The sequence below is a fragment of the Xenia sp. Carnegie-2017 genome, unplaced genomic scaffold, assembly GCF_021976095.1.
Source record: "Xenia sp. Carnegie-2017 unplaced genomic scaffold, XeniaSp_v1 HiC_scaffold_1, whole genome shotgun sequence".
NCBI classification, from domain to species: Eukaryota; Metazoa; Cnidaria; class Anthozoa; order Malacalcyonacea; family Xeniidae; genus Xenia; species Xenia sp. Carnegie-2017.
Window position 1 is genome coordinate 6,774,161 of NW_025813402.1, and position 16,975 is coordinate 6,791,135.

The window sequence follows — 16,975 nt, forward strand, 5'->3', positions numbered from 1 at the left end:
CTACGGTGGCCCGTATGTGCCACAGCTTCTGCGTAGAAATATGTAGCTGTTGCATACAAATCGAGTTTCTACGTACAAACCCGAGTGTTCTCCGTACAAATATAATGTTGCTCCATGGAAAACGAACTGCTCCACACAAATGTTAACCTTCTGCTTGTTGAAATGCTACTTCTCCACACTTAAAGAAAGGTTGCTACGAGCAAATAATCCCTTCTCCACGCTGAAATTATCTTTCTCTATACCGAACATTCCGAACATTCTCTTACCCCCTGGCAAAAATAACACACGTGCACACACTCAACGTCGGGGGTAACCTACTCAAAACAAACTCCTACTACACCATAACGAGCAACAAGGAATGAAACCATGAAGTTGTGTATACAATGCGGAGAACATGTTGAAGATAAGTCGAACTTTTGTCCGAGCTGTGGAAAGAAACTATTTAATAGTAAGTTTTAAATAACGTGTGTAGCAGAAATCCGAGTACATTTTGCTTAATCGTGAAGTTTATGTGCAATATATCGATCTTTGACTTTGTGTTGCACGTGTTCGTTCTAACGGAATTATATTAAAGTTTTATCCCCCCCAAATATAATTATAAAGCTTGAATTATTATGTTTCAGGTTTGTCAGAGATGCAGTAATATAGTTGCAATGCATCCACGCCTGAAGCACACGCAAAAGCTCGGGCAATTACTTTTGAAGAATTTAAACAAGCAAAGCAACTAACAGGGTAAAACCTTACCATCACGGGGAAAAAAGCAACTTTGCGTGGAAGGAAAGATACAGATCGGGATAAAACAGTACGACAAAGATGTTTCCTTAAAAGCCTAAAAGGAAGAACCCTTCCCTAAGAGTTGATGCTGACATTGATGCACGACAGTTGTTGCAAGCGATAACCAAACATTCGAAACATTTTCGAACATTTAGTTGTGAGAAGAAGTATCACTTGTTATACCCGGATAACACAGAAGTTAAGCGTCTACGGTCATCTCACAACTTGTTCACACTACAAAAATATAAAGAGGAGTTGGGTAAGCCATTTTCAAGAATACATCTTTATTTGTGTGCTGATGAATGTGTGGGAAGGGCTGAAATGCACGAGCTTGGACTAAGCAGTGATGACGATCAAATGGAAGCCATATTTTCAACTCCATCTTTTGGCAGTCCTTCCAATATATATTGTCATAGTACCCAATCTATTAGTCCTATTGCCCCATCAACCAGTACTGATGCCAAGTGTAATATTTCTATTGCTCCGTCAACTAGTACTGATGCAAAGTGTGTTATTCCTTCCTATCCACCACTATCGTCTGTGGTTTCAAGCCGAGCTGAACCACCATCTGATATCCAGGCCCTAGACAATGTAACATTAGTTGAAAGTCATGAGGCTCATGATTTAAACAAAGATAGGCATTGTCCAACATTACCTAGAAAACAACCCAGCCCAGTATTTTGCCATTCCTTGCATGATGGTGATAATAATAGCAAAAATTCCGATAGTGGTGGATAGGAAGGAATAGCACTTTGCATCAGTACTAGTTGATGGGCAATAGAAATATTACACGGCATCGTACTGGTGGATGAAGACGTAGAACAACAAATTGAACACTATGACTTAAAATATATTGGAAGAACTTTACTTCAAATGTATTAAAACTATCAGCTCTTATATTTCATTTCCTCTTTTATATTTTTGTATTGTGAGATTGTGAGATGACGTGAAGCATCTTCTGTGTTATCGAGTATAACAAGTGATTCTTTCTCACAACTAAATGTTCGAAAATGTTTCGAATGTTTGGTTATCGCTTCTTGCAACAACTGTCGTGCATCAATGTCAGCATCAACTGTTAGGGGAAGGGTTCTTCCTTTTAGGGCTTTTAATGAAACATCTTTGTCGTACTGTTTTATCCCATGACGTTTGAAACGTAAACGCGAAAAATTCGGGACAGTTACCAGTTGAACGCAAATGGTAATAAAATGTGCCATCTACCATTTTAGCCGATGTTACACGTGCATACTTTTACGAAATAGTCTCTTTGATATCTCAACGTATACTGCAGTTCCAGACACGAAGCTGAAGGTGTTCGGATTGGCGCACGAGTATGGCCATTACTTCCGTCAAGTTGACATCTAATTGTAATGCAATTTTTTTAAGTAGACTGCAGTGTTTTAAAGACTCAACTAAAGGACCTATCGACTATAGGCTACCGTGCTTGTTTTATAATACTGTCTCATGTTCACCTTGATAATAGAGCAAGAAAATATCTTTAATGTTGGGTGAATTTCGCACCACACTAAACATATCCAACACATGAACAATCAGCCATTGAAGTAAATAAAACGTTATTTCATTTTTATATTCAAAAGTTATATTCATTTCAATGCAATCAGACAACATTCGACTAAAATATATCATTCAAAATGAAAACTTGTATAATGAAAATTAATGAAAATAGTGAAGGCAGTATCACAATTGTCAGCAAGCATTTGCACACACACAGTGGTCACTGTTTTTCTAAATTTGAGCATCTCAATTCATGTAATTTTCTCTGGTGTTAAGAACAAACACTTCACAATGTGTAACAAGAAGTAACAAGAATATTCCTGTTACATGGTATCCCTGAGTCTCAAAAGTAGCCGTCCCCTCAAGGAAACTCCTTCAAAAGTTACCATCTTTTTTTAACATTTACATCACAAACGTAACTGTCCTCTTTGTAGAACTTTTAAGAGCATTACAACAATTACACTTTTATTCCCCAGGGTGCGATTAGGTTGAGAAAAAACGACGTGCATTTTTTTTTCACAAAAGTGTCTCTTTAGAGGCATAATCAAATCGATATTACGTTATTATATAGCGATAATTGCTAAATTAATATTTTCAAACGTGAGCAAACTCATTTGATTTACGACAGTATTTTTTGTTACAACCGCTGATGAAGTTACAAATGTGTGAGAGAAATTTTTTGCGCATGTTATTCTCTCCTCTTTTTTTGTGCAAACTTTACAGCGCAATAAATTCACCACTTGGCCATCATCCTAGTACTCAAACGAGTCAGCATTTGATGTTTCCATCCATTTTTTTACTGTATTAACTTTGCTGGTAGCTACAACCTTTCGACGAAAATGGCAAGAAAGACAAAAGTGAAAAGAGAATAACCGAATATACTTTTGCTCTCTGGTTATTAACAGTAACATCCTTGATGTTTACTTACCACAAAAAACATCATATTTATGTCATATTACAAGCAATATGTAAAAGCAAAAAGTATGGCTGATCAAGGTTGCCAGTTTGGCTTAATATTTTGAGCCAAATTTGGCTTTCTTTTCTCACGTTAGGCTTATTTAAAATTAAAAGTCCCTTTCGTTTATTTTTCAAATTTGGCTTATTTAAGTTTTTTTTGTCTTCTTTTAAGAATTAAAATCAAAATGTTTCCTGATTTTACTGAAAATACTCAAAATAGCTATGATGCCAATTTCTAAAAACAGTATGTAACGGTTTACAAAACAACGCATATGCAAAAATTGACATTAATAATGTATTACACTTCTATTGTCATAAGCATATAAGCACCATTTATGTTGCTTACTCTTGACAGACTTCCCAGTCTCAAAGTGACAACGTCTTTGAATTTGATGACATTGTGTCAAAATGGATGTTAATGTCGTGCTGCGCACCCGTTTATAAAGTAAAGATCAGTAAAGATTAAGCTTGAAAACTTTTTTCAATATATGTGGTGGTAATCAATAAAGAAGTTTTTTGCATATCGTTAGAAAAAGTGATGTGCAATTGTTTTCATTTTAGCTAAAACAATGTGCAAATTAAATTGCACATTGCACACCGTTAATTCGCACACTGTTATTCCTTAAACAGTCATGTACATTTGTGTCAACTACCGCAACTTCTCCTCCAGAGAACAGAAAAATACTTCCTCAACAATAGTAGCTACTCCAAAATTACAGAAAACTGAATGATTACCACAAATCAAGATCTACATCATCATTTATTTGACAATGTTCAAATTCATTACAAGGAGCAGTCTTTTTTTTAAGTTATTTTGCATCATACCTAAAAATATACAAAAACTCATTGGCAATCCACTTTCAACAAATATAAATTTCCTATAAAACAACTTACTTTTTATCTTAATCTCCTTGCTTCTCTTTCAGATTCCAATAAAGTGAGAACATCTCCTTCTCTTACTGGACCCTTCACATTTCTAATGATTGAACGGTTTGAATCATCAATGAACTCCACACGAACCTAGAGAATCAATCTGATATCAACACAATTTAAAATGTCTCATGCATTTTGATAATAAAAATGTTTGAGTAATCCACAAATTGTTTGAGTAATCCACAAAGCCAAACCTGAGTAGCTTGACCTTGTGATCCAGTTCTACCCAAAACTTTGGTGACCTATGCAAAAATTAAACAAATTGATCAGGTAAAGACAGGGGAGTCTTGATCTTGAAAATGACTTCGATTGATTCATCAGCCAGACTGGAAAGTTTGTCACAATTTTTAGCAAATACTTCATGGTTTGCAATGTACACAATCAATTTCACAAATAAGTACTATTCTGGATTTTTCTGGCACAGCACAATGATCAGAAAAATTAACGTGAGTACAATGCAATACTTCATTTAGGTCTACAGATTGGGTCCACCAAACTAGACCCATGGCATATCACCACACGTGTATTTACAAATATTTAGTTATTTTATACAATTTTCAGACTGGAAAGTATTTCGATCACAGTTCTTAAACTCAATAAAACAATAAAACTTTGCCCTAATATTACAAAAAATAGCACATTGCTTACATAAAAGCACCTTCAAGAATGGCCAAATAACCACAACATTAAATACCAAATTTAAAATATCACAATACCACTGTACAGAGTGCGTACATAGGGACATTAATTGAAACCATAAGATTATTTTGAGAAATACAGACTATCGTGTTTTATTGAACAAACTAAAAGGTAATTTTTATTTCAACACAAAATTCTCTGGTATTAATGATACGGAGTTAAATGATACAAGCGAGAGAAGGCGTAACTGATAAAAGACGAGTAAGAAACAGAAAAACTGAAATACCTTCGCTAATTTCACTGGTTTGTCCATCTTTCAATATGGCTGAAATAAAAAAGAATGAACAGCACGTGGTTCAAAGTTAAATTATATAAAATTATGCAAGATCCTCCCCAGTCTTTTACGCAACAAAATATTGTCTGATGATGTCTTGAGAGTCAAGACGAAACGTTACACTTTTAAATAAATATTTCTTTTTATGCATTAAATGGCTCTTTTAAAAGCACTTTGCTGGGCTTTGATATTTATATTTAAACTTCGCTTTCCGCCCGGTATATCCCTGGTCAATTCTGAACAAACTTTTATTATAACCAATTTCCAAATTTTTTTAGGTAAAATTGAGTAATTTTTTTCAGCAATGATTGAGCTGGAAAGAAAAAAAGGGTACAATTACTACGCAACTGTAAATGTTAATACTAAGAAAGTATTTATACCGCCTGGAAGATGCTTGACGGCACAAAGCTGGATGTAGCATCAGATCTTGGTCTTAGAAACTTGAAGCTTGCATTTTTCCAGCTAATTTTATCGAGAAGAACTTATAAGTGGTAACGAGTGTACAGGGTGCATAAAAAACTGAACAGTTAGGAAAAAAACGATCAGCGCGCAAGATCTGAAAAACTGTAAATGGAATAAGTAGTTGGGCACCCAAAAGTTCATCTGATGATAAAACAAGAAACCTTCAGTTAAAACTTTAATGCAAAAATACAATCGTTATTAAAGTAACTTAAATAACATGGATTATGGTTTATTTCTCATTTTTCAAATTTCTTCTATTAGTACTATACTTTTGTCCACGCTCACTTAGGACTGCAAAATGCTGTCCTCATTACGAAGGTAACAATCTTGTTAATTACGGTTGTTGTTTATTTATTCCCAAAACGAATATTCATATATTCAGCTCAGTCCTGCTGATTTCTTTTGTTGGAGCGTTTAATTTCAAATGAAACTTGTGAAAAAATAAGCTTGCTTGGCTCCGTGGCGCTTCATGACAAACTCAAAATTTTAGATATGTAAGACCACAGTGAATGCTATCTAAAGGCGGTGAACGACTTGCTGGCTATTTAAGGAAAAATAGTTTTGAATAATATGATTTTTAACAACGGGCAACGTTGTTTATACGGTAGTAAACTATGACACAAAGGAGAAAAAGGACAATTTTTCTAGAATATTGAAAGTTTGAAAACCTTAATTAAGAGATTGCAAATGATTACACTGTCGAGTACTTATGACAAATTTTTGTTTATTGTAGAATCTTTTATAAAAAGTGTCATTCAAGTTGCACAATATGCTCTTCATGAGACAAGGAAACTAAATAACATATATATGTTTCATCATGTCTTTCTTTGTAACACTGCTTTATAAGCAATATACTCGCCAGCTGTTGGAAAAACACATTTGCTTTAAACAAATCCAATGGAATTGTTTATGAATTTTCATTTATAACAAGAAAAGTTTCAATTACTCTCGTGAAAAATATAAACACATCTTATGAGTTTAAACACAGCATGAAGACTCACATGTTTGTCTGTCATTCGCACACACTAAATATTTGGTAATGTTTCATCTTGTGATTGATTTTAGGAAAAACAGCTTTCCATGGTCAACTCAAGGTAGAAGATTTTCATGATTTAAACCAAAATGAACAATATCAATGGATTTATTTTTTTATTATTATGACAAATCGTATCTTACGCCTTATATCTTTCTGCATTGTTGAAACTTCATTTAACATTTGAACTTCACGTGTGAAAAATTAATTGCAATCACATAGGAATCACATGTTGTTGATCTTCATTTGTTTACAAATTAGATATATTTTTCATCACATTAAAATACTCATATTAATTCAATAGCACGATGATCACTTTTTGTCTATCATTTGGGCTTGCTTGCACTAAACAAAATTATTCTGGGTTTGCTGCCATATTTCATGTTTATCAAGTCTGTTTAATGTTTTTTTTTTCAAGTGTTTTATCCCTGAAATAGCCATAGATTTTTTTCAATGACATGCAACTGAAGGTGCTCCTACATACCTAAACATACAAATTTGTCAAATTACAAAGCTGAACAAGATATTTTCACTATCTAGGCCTTCTCATACAACATTTTAATTTCCCCCTAAAATATGTTTATGATCGATTTGCAAATTCTCATTGACTGACTGATTGATTTGATTGGTTGAGCTCGGACTTGTTTTGCACAAGCTAATTCAAACACAGCTCTAGACCAATCAGCACACGTGTTTAATTGTGTTTATTTCATGATATTATATGTTTGTCATAAGAATAAGCTGTAACACATTTGGTTTGCCAGTGTCGCTTAAATCTTACGTGATCAGTTCGTGCTTAACTACGATGTTATGGTAAACGCATTGTTGCAAGTGGTCAGAGCTTAACAAAAAGGATAGCAAAAAAGAAGCAAATTTTACTAATTCATTCTGTTTCATCTTTGTTTCAATTGCAGAGGACAAGTTAAACGAGAGGTAATTTTTAAACTGTTGCCTCAAAGTTCATAATCTTAGACAAAAGATTGTTTTAATTATCGTCCGGAGCAAACACTTGAGGCCGACAAAACGTAGCTACCGAGGTCTGATACTTCTTTATATTAATACGCGAAAGCCGCGAATTTAATAGCTGGTTTGTTATTTTTTTTATTAAGCTTTGGTTGACTGTGAAAAAGGTGTAAACTTTAGATCAAATTTTAATCTTGTTTTCTTTCTCGCGCCGTTTGCCTCGTCTCTCGAGTAAGTGAATGGTAATATCACATAAGTATGTCATCGCTATTGGTTATGACGATTTATCTGATCACTGTCTGCTAACAAAATGCTAGCACTCAACAAAATTATTCTGGGTTTGCTACCGTATTTCACGTTTATCAAGTCTGTTTAATGTTTTTTTTCAAGTGTTTTATCCCTCAAATAACCATAGATTTTTTTCAATGACATGCAACTTAAGGTGCTCCTACATACCTAAACATACAAATTTGTCAAGTTACAAAGCTGAATAAGATATTTTCACTATCTAGGGCTTCTCATACAATCATACAGTGTATATATGTTTTTAATTTTAGTTCGCATTGATGCATAATTGATGAAATTATAAGAAAATGGCATTTAAAAACCAAAATTTCAAAATAATTTGCAATTCGAAAAGCAAAGCGTTCGCATAAGCCCAATGCCCAAAAACTTTCTTTGATCAACATATGCCATGTTTTAACCCTATGTCACCTATGTGCTGCAATTGCTTTTTAGCTGTTTCATTTACGTCGCAAGCTATTTCATAAGTGCTTCTCGATAACAAAATTTGAAATTTTTTTAAAAAATGTTTCATGTTTGCCACAATTTTACTGTCAGATAAACCATTAGAATTCCAACTATTTCCACCAAATTTTTTTGCATATCTTGCGCGATCATAACTTTGGTGACGTTCGCACAAAATGAAAATCTTAGCCTCCAAAGTTTATATACGTAAGTGACACGATTACAGGAAAACCAGAAAGAAGCAGTGATAAAAACAATTTTACAAGGATTTCATCTTTCCCTTTCATGATTTGAAAATTCTGGATATTTTTTTGGCATGGGTCAATTAACTACATGACAAGAAAGACCTAAATTTACATGATCTCTTTGTTTTAGCCATGAAGTCTTTTTGCATGGTGCTCTATCCAATGATTCTTTTTGTATTGGTCAACATGGAACAATACAAGCGATTGGAGCGAAGACCGACAAAATCATTATTGGAAACGACATACAAAGAAGTTGGTCATCTTTTTGTTTTTTACAAACATAACCTTACTATTGATAGGTCAGAACAAACAAAGATTCGCGAGGAAAAATAGGGGAAGACGGGGCAAGATCCACAGACCAAAATAAATCATATGAAGCCAGTGATATCTTGTGAATTGTTCAAGAAACCTTCAGTTTAAACTTTAAAGCAAAAATTCAATCGTATTTAAAGTAACTTAAATAATGCGATGCATGCTTAAGGGTTGTGGGTGGGTGAAGGGGGATCAGCAAACTCTAAAAACGTGGACCAACGTAATTGATATGCATTGCTCTCACAATCAAATTTCTTAGTTCTTTAGAAAATGCTTAAAAATTCCTCAAATTTCCATTAAATTCCTTAAATTTGTGAAAATTACTATAAGGCATGTCGCATGGGCTCAAAAAGTGGTTTTTTCATGGTTATTCCTCGTTTTTTGCTGTTTTCAAATTTGTCAATGTTGTATTTGTAAAGAAACATTAAATACTATTACGTGTATAACGATTTACAGTATAAAAATACCCATAAAAACATCCTTAAAACTTTTAGAAAATCCTATTTTTAAGGATAATTCCTTAAAAGTGATATGTTGATATGGTAAAGATAGGCAAAATCTTATTATCAGTCTATCACAAAAAACATTTATGAAACTTGGGTTTTAATCTTTTCTGAATTTCTGTTTTGACATGACTTGGAGACAAGTTATAGGAATTTTAATGGTTGATCTAGATACAAAAAAAACATTCATGCCCTTTCTCGAGAAAGAACCTTCTAATGAAGTTAACCTTACTGTATAGTCGAAAATATCGAAAAAAATTAGTCATATTTTATTATAAACCTGTCCTTATGAGTTAAAATTAAGCGATGGCAAAACTCTTTCTCCTATAAACATTTTCAAGAAGCAAGATCTTCAATATCGGTCAAACAATTTTCGAAATTAGAGCATCACTAGAGTTAAAAATGTGAATAGTTTGTGACACGTCATTTTTTCTTGTATATGGTAAATTGAGCAGGATCGTTGGACCTTTAGGGAATTATAGCTCACTTTAGATGCTCTCAATATTGTATTCTCAAAAGCGTAAAATGATAACTTTTTCTATACACAATAGTTAATCGATCCACCAGCTCATCGTTGTATGCTCTTTGTCCAAACGTCCTGCGCATCTGTGTGCCTACCCGTGTCTCCTCTTGTTCTATTCTTATGGTAGTTAGTGCAAATTGGGCGTTTATCACGTACATCACTTGTGCATAATTCTCAAATGTTCTATTGTGTATTACAAGTTCAACTAACTTTTAGCTTAAAGAAGAATTACAATCATCTTTAAAGAGACTTAATGAGATCAAATTTCTTCTAGAATGCAAAATCTATATTTTGTGGAATAGCACATGGAGAACGACACTATTGTCCACGCAGGCATAATTCAGCAAAATGCTGTCCAACGTACGATTCTCGCCATGGTGGCGTTATTGTAGATTATGGCTGTTGCCGTTGGCTATATGGAGAATGTTGCAATGACGGGGGTTGCTGTCGCCCTGGTTTAAGATGTGTTGGTGTTGGAATGTGCCTCAAGCAAAGAATACAACACGTGTATATGTAAAGTAATATTGACGATAAACCAAACAAAGATATTTGCATTGGTCTTTTTTGCTTGGTTTCTCTCTTTTGTCGTAACCCTATAGCTGCTAGTATAACTTGAAAAGTGTATAAAATTTTTTTATTCTGGATATATGCATAAAGATGTTTTCCTATTCATCTTGCTTTTCACAGAGAACACAACAAGATGGCATTGTTTATATGAAATTGAATTTTTAAGGAATTTCATACAATTTAATCAATAATATATAGCTTTTGAATGGTACGTGCTGCAGAATTTTTAGTTTTATTTTCCCTTATGACACTGAGATTGTGTGCATTTCCGTGGAATGAAAAATGCTTCTTGATTAAAAACCATTTTGAAAGTAGACGACTGTCTATGACAGTAGATGACTGTATACTTCAGTCATCTACAGTCATCTATAGTCATCTACAGTCATCTACAGTCATCTACAGTCATCTACAGTCATCTACAGTCATCTACAATCGTCTACTGTCATCTACAGTCATCTACTGCCATATATTTGTTATTTGGAATTGTTTGTGTTTCAGCGTAATTTAGGAGCTATTTGACGGTTTATTATATTATAAGATGACCAGTTTTTTCAACACTTTAGAATTCAGAGCATCATTGTTTGAGAAGTTTAACATGCCAAATCAAGGTTTCCCCGCAATTACACATGTGTAAAGTTTGAAAACATAACCGTTTAAGTTCAATTATTGTCAATAATATTTATACAAACTTTAATCTTGTGTTATCGAAAGCAAATTTGTCAATAACTTGAGATTGAAACAATATGTTACTGTATACTGCTAAAACAAGTAATAGACTACAAATCAAAAGACCGTCGGTCGGGGGAATTATATCGAGTTTTTATAGTGCACATTGCGCCTAGTATAAACAGTTAGTTGAATAAGCCAATGAAAATTGCTATCCTACGAAAACATGTGGCGCGTAAAAGTACCGGAGATGGACTACGGGACCGTGTCAGTGGAACATGCTGATTGGTTACTAAGAAAGCTCACAGTTTCGCTTTTTTTGCGCGTGTTTCGTGTAATTTGCATGAATGTTGAAGTTAAGACAATACATCGAAAATTGAAATAACACTTGGGAAAATTTAAAGGGATGTGTGATTCTGTGTTTTACATTTTACGGGCGAACATTTCGGTTGATGAGTTTCACAACCATTTATCAAAACAAGCTTAAGAAGACAAAGAGCATGCCAAAATATATTATTGAAAATTTGCTGGGCAAATATAAAAGCACCAATTTCAGAGCTCGCGCGGTCACAAGTTAACTGAGAATTAATCTGAGCATGCGTGGTCAACTTCACAAACTCTCCAAGTTCATGGTCATGGCAACGACCAATTGGTATGTACTAGTACCTATTATGGAAAATTAGTTCGTTCAGTCACAAATTTTCAAATAAATCATCTGCGCATGCGCAGTCTGCTCGAGCATGTGCACTCCACTTGACCAGCTGCCCAAGTTCATGGCCATGGCAACGATCCACTGCATCTACTAGCACCGATTTTGAAGTAAATAGCATGCTTAGTAGCAATTTAATAGAGAAATCATGTGCGCATGCGTTCGAGCATGCGCAATCCACTCGACTAATTGTTCATAGTCATGGCAATGACTACTTATATGTACTTGCACTACATTTGTGGTAATTACCTCACTTAGTCTCAAATTATCAAAGAAATAATCTTTGCACGCGCACTAGTGACTTTCATAATAACACAACTCTCGTAAGGCTTTGAATTTATGTATATATATATAAAGCTAAAACTTCTTATAGTAGATGTCAACTAGCAGTAAAAGCTGGGTGCGATTAGGTATGCAGTGGCTTAGGGGCCCAGACTTCGGTCGCGACCGCACTCTCCCTGCGTACCCCGAGCAAAGCCTATCGCAGGCGATCTCAGGGTCTGATGGGCGGAAGCTTGCTACGTATTGGCATCCCCAAGTAGGATAGCGTGGAGGGGCCGAAATCTTCTACCGGAAACGTTAACATGCGGCGTTCTAGTGCCTTACGCTTAAGAAGGTATCGGGAAGCATGGCCCGAAAACGGGGTTTTTTGCTTTCGAATTTCATCTTTTTGTTCATAAAATAAAGCAATGTTCATAAAATAAACCAAGCAATGTTTCAATTAACTTCTTTTGACACTGAGCCTTTTTCTGACACTTATAATTTAAGACAACCTTAAACATGTTTTATACAATTTTTATTGGTTTATATCTTTCTGATTTAACTCTCTTATTTACTGTTTCTATACGGCATGTGCCGGAAGAGGGGCAACCTTTAAAAAGAGATCATTTACTAATCTTGACAATTATAAAAATTATCAAAAAATACATGGCACCCCTGACCAAAATAGGGCTCAACTAGCTTCATGATAACATCATAACCCAGCTCATGGGGAGATGAATCGCTAGCCTTCTTACCCCATGTATATATCAAAATCCATGACTTTGTTATCTGCGAACCTCTACATTTTACCATCACTCTCCACCAATGCTCTTGACTTATTTCCCTTAAGACTTGTCATTTTAACGTCACTCTTTACTTTGTTAACCTCGAGCCTCTACATTTTACCATCAACACCGACATAATGTTACCCCCAATATGAATCACCATGTACATCTAAAAAATATCATGTTTGGCAAAAATATAGAAATACGACTAAAGAACATCGATTACATAAGGCAGAAATAAGTCATACTAACTACAAGGTATTTTCTATGTTTGGCGGGCTTTTTCAATTCCAAATGTCAAGACTGTACCTCTAAAATGCGTAGGACAATTTTTTGCTGTTAAGTGTCACTAAAGTATACTCAACAGGTCCTCTTTTAGTGGATGTGAACCATCAAATATTTTCTCCGAGAGAAAGAGTGCAAATTAAAATATTTCAACTTGCCTTGGACAGAAAATGGCAAGATGAATAAGAGATGCGATGTCTTTGTAACTATTTGCGCACAAAACCGGAACAACCATTGAGTTCTATAACTATAATTTCAGAACTCAATGGGAACAACATATTATGATTCTTCATAAGTTATAAAAAAACACTAGAAAATCATGAAAATGAAGTTCACCTATTTCATTTATAACATTTACATTTAGCTTAAGGGTAAAAATTTTTCTGAGCCTCTTTAAGGCTAACTTAGTTCATCATTTAACATGTTCATATGTTCGGAAAGTAAGGGCGTGGGTTATCGAAAATTAACTTCATCGAAGAATATTGACACAAAAATAATAAAGACTAAAGACATAAAAAATATTAAATAACAAATTATGGTGTAGTACTTGTCATTTCTGTACAATTTAAAAGCACTACAATTTACCTATTTTAAATTCCTACTTTTGGCAACAGTTTAGTTTTATTTGAGTCATTAGAGAGGACGTAGGGCGTCACAATGTAATCTTCATAAGTAGAAAAGTGTATTGTGTAAATCCCATTTTCTTTATATCACTAATGTTAAACTTAAGATCTCCTGATTATTCTCCTCTCACCTGGCGATATATTGGTTTAGTTTTCTGTTCTTTAATGGTATAAGTAATTTGACACATCAAACAGCATTAGCTTTATCATGAATAATATGCTAATTTTTGGAAAACAGACAATGTCATTACCAATTACTGTAAGCTGCTTACGTCTGCATGCCATAGTTCTTAAAGCTAATTAGCATATAATACATAAGGTTTGATTTGTTCCTTACAGTCAGTTTTCATCGCGACGCGCTTAGAGCTGGACAAGGGTTTAATACAAAAATGCCAAACAGTCAGAAGTCCGTACGTAGGAAAAGCAGCAAAATGAAGAGAAGGAGTTCTCCTAAATGTAGGAGATGCCGAAATCATGGAATAATCATTGATGTGAAAGGACATAAATGTCAACATAAAAAGTGCACGTGCAATTTATGTAAGCAGAATGTTGACAAAAATCGTCAAACGGCGGCTAGAGTAGCGGTAATAGGAGAAAACAAACGTTCATTCGGATTAAAAGGTATGTTGTACAACAATCTATATTTTCTTGTTCAATGTCAAATTGATACAATATTTGATTTAAAAACAAATTCCTACACTATAAGCGATGTTCGTTTGGTGAAAGGATAAAAATCACACTTCGTTCAACTTAACAAGTTTTATTATTCTCATGTTTCATTTCTCTAAAGCGATCTTAGCCAGCAAACTGTTTTTTCACACATCACTACGATAGACTAAATATTTAAAATTATTCGTATGAAAAATGTGCTGACTCACCCAAATGCCAATGTCGAGTCAAATGGAACATGTGTTAGTTACGAATCATTAGTTACGACATAATCTTGGGTCGAGAGACAAGATTTTATTCCAGAATGAGAAATATTTCATTGAAATGAGTAAAACAAAAAATATTTTGATTGTAGCAAAAACCACCACTTCGCCAATAAGCTCATGTAGTATTTTCGCATACCACGTGGTAGAAACTGTAAACATTGCGTACATTGTCACAGCTTTGCTATGTATTCTTATACAGCGTTGACTGTTTTTTCACAAAAAATTTCGAGTATCAATGTGTTCTTTTGGCAGTTTTATGATGCAAATATGTTTTTCACCATTTTAATGTCGACAAAGAAAATATCATAATCATTTTCACAACTTTTACACAATTTTATGTCGCACAACACTGTTTAATATGTCGGTTTTGAAATGGAGTGAGAATATCACAAATTGAAGAACTACGTTTTCATGTATGTTTCCATAACTACTAAGAGCTCTAATTTTGAGTTTTCAAGACGACTTTTTATGTTGCAATATGGTTCATCCTCTACTCTAACATGACCAATACCAGGTTCAGGAATGAGCAAAAAAATTATAACCGCTTTGAAATTTGTTTACAACAAATTATTGGTTAAGAATTTTTAAAGATAAAAATAAACTAATGGATGTTTTGAATGAATTTATTTTGCCAATAGCTCGATCTGCACCCGTACACAACTGCACACACATGCATTGCATGGAATAATTACTCCTACAATTTAATTTAACTATCCAAGCTTAAAAGACGGATTAAAGAAAATGCCACGATAAAAGCAATTAGGAAGTTGCTGCTACGAAAACCTATAATGGCTAAGAAAATGAGCACTACATTTAACAGTTAACGACGATACTGTAAAGGTGCGATTGTTCATAACCTCCGTGATTCCTATAGACCAGAAAATGTTCTTTGTTATGAGCCGTTTATGAACAATAAGTTAATTTCTATAGAGTAATCTTTTTGGGTAACGTAGATATTAAACCGGATAAGATCATTGGAGGTAATAACGTAGAATTCAATATATTACATATCTGACTCGGAAAATTCTATGATAACGTGTGAAGCAAGCCGCCATCATTAAAGTTCCAAAACTGACTATATTTGTTACTTACATCTGCTTCCTGAGTTCATATACAGTTTCAAAGTTGATAGTCTAGATTTGATTCTTTAAATTGTTTGATAGAATTGGTTTTTAAAATTTCTTTAAACTAATTTTCCATTTTGAGTTTTTGTTTTTGCCACTTTTAAAGTGCTCGGTTAAAACAGTGATCGGGTGAGGAAAATGTTTGGCCTGTATTTTTTTATGATTACGTATAATATCGGCATAAAATCAACGACAATAAGTTGATTGAGATACTTTCAAAAGGTTATTGAGAAAATAGTGAGAACAAAACTGAAGTTGTACATTATGGTCATGTCAATATTATCTGTATCAACGTATATAACTGATGGTGTTATTTTTGGGAAATTTTGTCGCTAGGTGTATAGTTGTTAGCATATGCCTGCGTGTGTGACAAAAGCGGGATGCGTAAAACCGCGTAAAACTGACAATCACGTGACACAAAAACTCTATTTGCAATTTGTTATTTTATACTTTATAGAAGAATCGAAAAAGCCACACATTGAAAAAAAAGAAAAAATCAAGAAGAAAAGAGAAAAACACCACCTTCTAAAAGCCAATCGACCAATAAAGTTTTAGCTGATTTACAATCGACGTATGTTATGAATCCAACATCAATTACGTCGAATATCGAGCTGCTCGTAAAAATATTTCCAAACCAACGTGCTGAGTGGCTCGAGATGATTCTTCAACGTAACGGTAGCAACGTTATGTATACCATCAAGTATATCGTTGGTCTAATGAAAGATGCCGCTTAGTTCCACAACCATCAAGAAGTTTTCCACTCATCAATACAAGTAATTAATGGTCAACCGGCTTTATACCAACCAGTTCTTTCAACAACCCGTACCACAATCAAATGCATCCAACACAACCAACATACCCAGTTTTCTCACCTTTTCACAACACTTATTTCACCCATTTTTCCCTGGGAGCCCCCCTACATTTACTCGTACAAGAGTTATCAGAGCCATCGAGGAAGATAAAAATGAAACATGAAAATGAAAGAATGGCCAAGGAAACGATAGACGAATAAAGAAAATGGAAAGTAACTTCATGGTGAAGCATGAAATGGCATCGTTGACATTTAACAACTTTGTGTAAGGT

At 34.2% G+C, this 16,975-nt stretch overlaps 1 long non-coding RNA gene across 1 annotated transcript; it reads left to right on the forward strand.

Moving 5' to 3' along the window:
* The first annotated feature begins 7,394 nt into the window (after positions 1–7,394).
* Positions 7,395–10,715, forward strand: LOC124436392. Its single transcript, XR_006945344.1, has 3 exons — positions 7,395–7,577; positions 8,730–8,851; positions 10,212–10,715. It is a non-coding gene; the product is annotated as an uncharacterized LOC124436392 (long non-coding RNA).
* Positions 10,716–16,975: the final 6,260 nt, after the last annotated feature.